Raw genomic sequence first — 6,578 nt, forward strand, 5'->3', positions numbered from 1 at the left:
TAAAAGGTGAGTAATCGTGTAGTTTCACTTATTTTTTGTTCTCTCTTTTACTTTGTTCTGTATTTTCCTTTGATATTTTGCCCCTTTAAAATCTTGGAATACTAGAATCATAAAACTCGCAGAACCTAGCAAGACTACCTCTACCCCAATGATGCCCCGCCGTGGGAAAGAGACAAGAGGGGGGGGGGGGGGGGAATCTTCATATGGAATACAACTGGTGCATCATTAAAAATTTGGGTTCTAGAATAATTCAGAATGAAAAAAAAAAAAAAAAGTACTCAAGTTTAATTCGATGAGCAGGTTCGGGAATAATTCACGAACGAATTTCTCATGTGGAAGTGGAACACAGTCCCTTGCAGCAGACCTTAGTAATCCTTGAACTTGGGTCAAAATCACTTGCCGCTGACAAAACCTGACCGAATTAAGCTCAAAGCTACCAGAAAAATCCTAAAGAAAAGTATAAAACGAAGAAAACGAAGCATACTAAATAGAAGGCAGACACGGTGAAGGCTCTCTCGTGAGGCATCAATAGGGGCCAAGAGGAATTTTGAAGCTTTCTTCTTCTGCTCTTTCAGCCATTCCTTGGGTCCTGCTGCGTGGATGATAGGAATAAAAAAGAGTTTTCTAAGGAATAAGGGCGAGTTAGAAGTGAAGAAATGGAAAAAGGGATGAAGAGCCTGTACAAAATTCGATAGAGAATGCGGAGGCGGAAAGGTGCTGATGAAGCGAGGGGATCACAGCAAGCAGTGACAGTAAAGAAACGTTTCGGCCAGTAGTTTGGACTTTAGACGGAGAGCATCAAATCACCAGACTTACTTCTTCTTCTTCCTTGTTCTTCTTCGTTTCTGATTCTTCTCTTCATTTTCTCTTATCTTCTCTTCTCTTCTCTTCTCTTCTCTTCGTTTCCTTCTCCTTCGTTTCATTCTTCTGTTCTGATAATGGTCTGGTGAAATTGAAAAAGCAAGTTTTAAAAGGTAAGTGGTATGTGGTCTTCAGAAAGCAAGTGGAATGTGGCAACTGATATGGGATTTATAAAAAGCAAGTTCCTATAACAGTTGGGTCTACGAGAGACACGTGTTGGCTCATACTGAAGAATTAGCGGAGAATTGATGGATGAATAATTGGAGACCAGCCAATCCGAGAACGAGGGAGGAGGGAGAGGAGGGTTTGAGAGTTTAATAAATAAATAATTTTTTAAATGAATAAAGAAACTAATATTTAATTATAAAATATACAAAGGATACCAAAAATTAGAAACAAATGAGAAAGATGAAAAAAAAAATTATGGTAAAAAAATTACGGTATTTACATAAATAAGAAGGATAAAATAGTAAAAAAAAAAAAAAATACCATGAAACATGAATACATGCACTTATATAATTGTGTGATAGTACGGCATATATAATATATCTATATATATATATATATAGAGAGAGAGAGAGAGAGAGAGAGGTATAAAGTATACTTAGATTTTTTTTTTTTTCAGGTAAAAGAGTATATATTAGATGGGAACCCACAGTCCCAATGCCTTCACGCGATTTCCCATTAACCTGCATGTTAGTGCAATGACTGCAAAAGTCGACCAAGTTCCTTCACCCATATTAGTTAGAGATAGAGTGTTTCAACCTTTCTACGAAGACAAAATACCTCTCCCTTATTACATCACCCCCTCCTCAAAACGATTAACTAGTCAATCTTCATTATTACGTAACATGTAAGCAAATCCAGGTTTTGGGTTTTCCAGTTTGTTGAATTGAAATGTCCAGATCATATACATGAGCTAGCTGAGCTAAGTTGAATAACAACCCATGATATTTATACAATTATTCGATTATTAGCAATGCCATAGCTCATTCTTATGGCACTGGATTATAAACATGAGGGTTTCAAATTGAAAAGTTTTGATTCAGTGAATTAAAGGCAGGAATGTAAAATAAGATTCCAATCTGAAGGTCACAGATATCTGCAAATAAACCCATATAGATCTTAGGACAATATACTTGTTGTACCCTGACATGACTCCACCGGCCTCCAAACCTTTCAACTTCAAGAGAGTGAAACACATTGTGACTATTCACCCAGAAACAACGATGTTGGGGAATCCTTTACACTTTCTGTATCTCTAAACATTTGTCCTCTCTACCATTTAAAAAAAAAAAAAAGGTCCTCTCACCCTCTCTTTCCTTGATCCTCCCTTTAGCGCCCATCACCTAGGTCTTGCCCATAGTTACCTGTGCAAGCATCATGTGGCGAGGCGATGATCCAATGGTTCTTGACGCCTTGTTCTCCGTAATTTTGTCAAACGGTTAGATCATCGCCTCACCACATGGCACTCACCCAAATAGCTATGGGCTGACCTGGGTGATGGGCTAAGGAGAGAAGCCGGATCCCTCTTTCCTTCCTCTCCTAGTCTTGGTGTGCAGTATCCCCTTCTTTATCTTTCCCTTGTGACATCTTTTTTTTATCCAAGTTCAAGGAACTCCTTTCTCTAAGGCTGTGTTGGTAGCCAAGAAAAGACTAGAAAAGAGAAGAAAATAAAGGAATAGAAAAGAAATGAAATGGTAAGAAAAAAAAAAGTGTGTATGTTTGGCAGCCAAGAAAAGAAAAGTTTCCATATTTTCTTGTGTTTGCTTATGTTTTTAGCAAGATATATTTTTTTTTTTGGCAGCAAAAGAAAACTTCACCATTCCCAAGGTGAATTTTGAAATTCAAAAAAAAAAAAAAAAATCTCTTAGGTTAGGATATGCCAAGCACAAAGAGAATTTCTTAAACTAAGAAGAAAGAATGATAACCAAGAGAAGAAAAGAAAAAATTCTAAAAATTTTGAATTTGAGGAGAGTGATAGACATAAACAATCATTACGTAATCATTCTTTTTTGTCTTATTATGTCACATCTTGCTCCCAGTAATTCTAGGAATACCAGTGGTGTGAGTAAGACGCTGACTCGTTTTACACCTCTACCAGGATCTTTGATAACAGTACCTTAACATTCACAATCTCACAACACCGAACCAAAATAAATTGCAGCTGAATCAAAGTATAACATAGTGGATCATAAATTAAAATGGGGAATATCTAATGTTACTATAAATCTAAAACCAAGTTATTCCATTTACAAATATTCATGACTTATATATAATAAGCCCAAAAGAATACTAATGAACAGTTTAGTATCAAAATAATCAAAAGAGGGCACCAAGCATCTCAAAATGCCGCATATGCATAGGTGTCACAGGCACAGTTCGGATCATGCTCCTCGGCCTCCATCATCTACCAGTCACTACCTCCGTACTAGGGTCCGAAGAAAGTAGAGTCACATCCCAATGGCACTACTGCACCTGCATCTTCATCTCAAAAAAATATATATGTGGGGTGAGCTTCCAACTAGCTCAGTGAGGGGTGGGATTCATGCACAATCAAGCATAATCAATCACATACATATAATAATTCATGATGCCATGAGTGTACAAATAAACACATAATCCATTATGCGAATGATGCAATCCATTTAGTTATTAAACCACCTAACATACAATTAAGTCCGGTTCATACTATTATGATGCATTAGACTGTATCCCTGGTCCCAGAATTCGCACATGGGTCACTCAATGATACAAATCCTAATCATGATTAGGAGCCTGTCGGTCTCGGAATGCTACCATCGATCACCTAGCCAGTCCCAGATAACCCCCTCCTTGCAGTCACAACATTGGATTCACCATCGGTCACGTCAGACTAATTCCTGCCTCCGACAACAATCACATCATACTGCAGATGTGGCATTCCAGAAAGGTTCATGGAACATACCACCACTGGGTTATCCAACACCTTACCCCCTGTTGACAAGGGGACGTAGCATAGGGAATGTCTCCTAACCACAATATACTACATGGCCCGCATAATGATACAGTTAGTACGGGATATGATACCGAAATCACCCATCCGCCACATCACACCCATTTTCAAGCCTAGCTAGCATACAAGCAGTTGAGTATGGACTACGCAATACCAAAATTACCATCGGCCACAAAGCATTTCTATTTCCAAGTACAGTTCTGGAGTGCACAATATCGGAATCATCCATCAGCCACAAAGTGCAATCCAAGACTATCTCTAATCTAATGCACATATACAATGCATGAATGCAACATCCACATGACGATCACGGTACCGAAACCACCTCGGCCACACCAGATCCCTTCTCAGAATCCAACATACATCACATATCATAATTCCAATTCCATACATATAACACATTTCAACATATAACCACATGTTATGAATTTCACATGTACAATTAGCAATTAGAAAGCATTCATAACTTCTAACATATGACAACAAATCTAAAAATAAGAAACACTCCACAAACTAAAATCAGCCATCCCTCACCTTGGTTGTAACTTGGTTTGGATTGGATTCCAAGTGTATCAATCGAGTATCAACTCAAGATCAGTCTTTTTGTACGTTCTTATCTCTGTCCTAGGTACAAGAGTAATCGGATGTTAATGTATGTCGGGAATATCGAAGGGGTCCCACAAGGTTTACACCCAAAGTGTACAAACACTTTTGATTTTGATAGTACTGGGAAGGTCACCGGAAATATGAAAGATTCCACTAGAAATATGAAGAATTCCACAAAAACACCGCTAATATTTCCAGTGGACTTGGCAGAGAGCTCATAAAAGCTGAACCTTTAGCAGAAATATGCCATTGGATCCAGCCCAGGTTGTTTCCGATGGAAATCTAGTAAGGTTCCCACCTAAACGGGGGTTCTCTAGCTTAGGCCTGTTTTCCATGTTTTTTTCTATGGAGTTTGTAGAGGGTCTTCCTACCTTCATTTTAAGCTGAAGAAGTTTCGATTCCACCAAGCCATTTGAGAGATATAGTAATCGATCGATTAAAACCCTAACTTTAAATTTGGTCAAGGGTGTTGCCAGAGTTCACCCGGCTTAGTTTGAGCTCAACGATCACATGGAAGAGTGAAATATACACTCACCCAACCTTCGGGAGGTGCCTGGGTTGAGGCTTACACCTCCAACCCGGTGATTCACTCTCTTGCTCATCTACACTAGTTTAAAATGGAGAGAGAGAGAGAGAGTGGAAAGGGAAGTAGCACCTACCTGCGGTAAGGTTCTAGCAATGGGATGCCAAGCTAGGAGCTAGGTCAAGCTCCTCCCTTATCTTCTTTCTTCTTCTTCTTCCTTCTCTTCCTTTCTCTTCTCTCTTTTCTCTCCTCCACTTTTTTGGACAAGTGAGAATTGAGAAATGAACTCACTTCTTCTATTTATGGTAGGTGGAATACTTAGGGTATTTGGTTGGTCCTTATCCGATCCAAGTAGGTCAATCCTTCATACGGGACATGTGGGCCCACCTCTTTAGATTCATAGGTACAAGTCATGAGGAAGGGTGTGGGAGAATGCGTGGGGTCATCCAGAGTTATTCACGATGTGGGTGGTGAGGCCACAGGCATCAAAACCCATTTGACAACACACTAGGTCATCGAATTCAACCCACGTGTTTTCGATGGTCAAGGCAATTTTGAGCCTTAACTGCCTATTGTCCCCTCTTGGTCGTTCCATAGGCGGTTGTCCTAGGTTATGGACATGGTCTTCCGATAGTTTTAGTACATGCTGGGACTCAAGTAGGAAGGTGTTGGGTCACTGTCGTCTAGGGTCAGAAAGCTTGAATCTTCTCCAATTGGACTGGCATGAAATACACAAGCAAGTGGGGTCATCCCTCCCCTTTTGTAATGAGCTACCGCAAGCCAAAACCCGATGGTACTTTTCACTTTCGGTTCGAGACCTATTACAATAGTTCAAATTAGACCGAGTTAGGGCACGTGTGTAACGTTCCCCACACCTTACAAGAATTTCATCCTCAAAATCGAACGTACCTAGTAAGTCAAACAATCTAGGGTACTGCTTCTTCATTTCATCTTCTCGCTCTCAAGAGGCTTCTTGCTCAAGGTGGTTCATCCATTTCACTTTAACGAAGGAAAAAATACGATTACAGAGGATGTCGTCCTTCCGGTTAACAATCTTCTCTAGGAACTCTATGTAGGCATAATCCTTATCTCACTCTTAGGGTACATATGTCAGAATATGAGTTTAATCAGGTATATACTTCATCAACATTGATACATGGAAGACATTGTGGGTGCCTTCTAACTTTGGTGGTAAGGCTATCCGGTATGCCGACGGTCCTATCCTCTCCAATATATTATGAGGTCCCATATATCTAGGACTTAGCTTTCCCTTCTTACTGAACCGTATTACCCCTTTGACTGGGGATATCCGCAAGAATACCTTATCTCCCACATCGAACTCTAGATACTTTCTTCTGACATCCGCATAGCTCTTCTACCTATACTTAGCTACCTTCATTCTCTCTGATCACACCAACTTTCTTACTAGTGGCCTATATTAAGTCTGGACATAGGATATGTTGCTCACCAACTTCGTCCCAATAGAGAGGAGTCTAGCATTTCTTACTATATCGTTCTTCGAATGGAGACATACCAATGGTGGCTTGATAGCTATTGTTGTAGGAGAACTCAATAAGAAAAATATGTTCATCC

At 39.7% G+C, this 6,578-nt stretch overlaps 1 long non-coding RNA gene across 1 annotated transcript; it reads right to left on the reverse strand.

The window, feature by feature from the left end:
* Nucleotides 1-218: 218 nt before the first annotated feature.
* Nucleotides 219-999, reverse strand: LOC122066894. The gene is made up of 2 exons (XR_006136519.1): nt 684-999; nt 219-592 (listed from the first exon to the last, which is right to left on the reverse strand). It is a non-coding gene; the product is annotated as an uncharacterized LOC122066894 (long non-coding RNA).
* Between the last annotated feature and the right edge of the window lie 5,579 nt (nt 1,000-6,578).

The sequence above is a fragment of the Macadamia integrifolia genome, unplaced genomic scaffold (assembly GCF_013358625.1).
Source record: "Macadamia integrifolia cultivar HAES 741 unplaced genomic scaffold, SCU_Mint_v3 scaffold2624, whole genome shotgun sequence".
NCBI classification, from domain to species: Eukaryota; Viridiplantae; Streptophyta; class Magnoliopsida; order Proteales; family Proteaceae; genus Macadamia; species Macadamia integrifolia.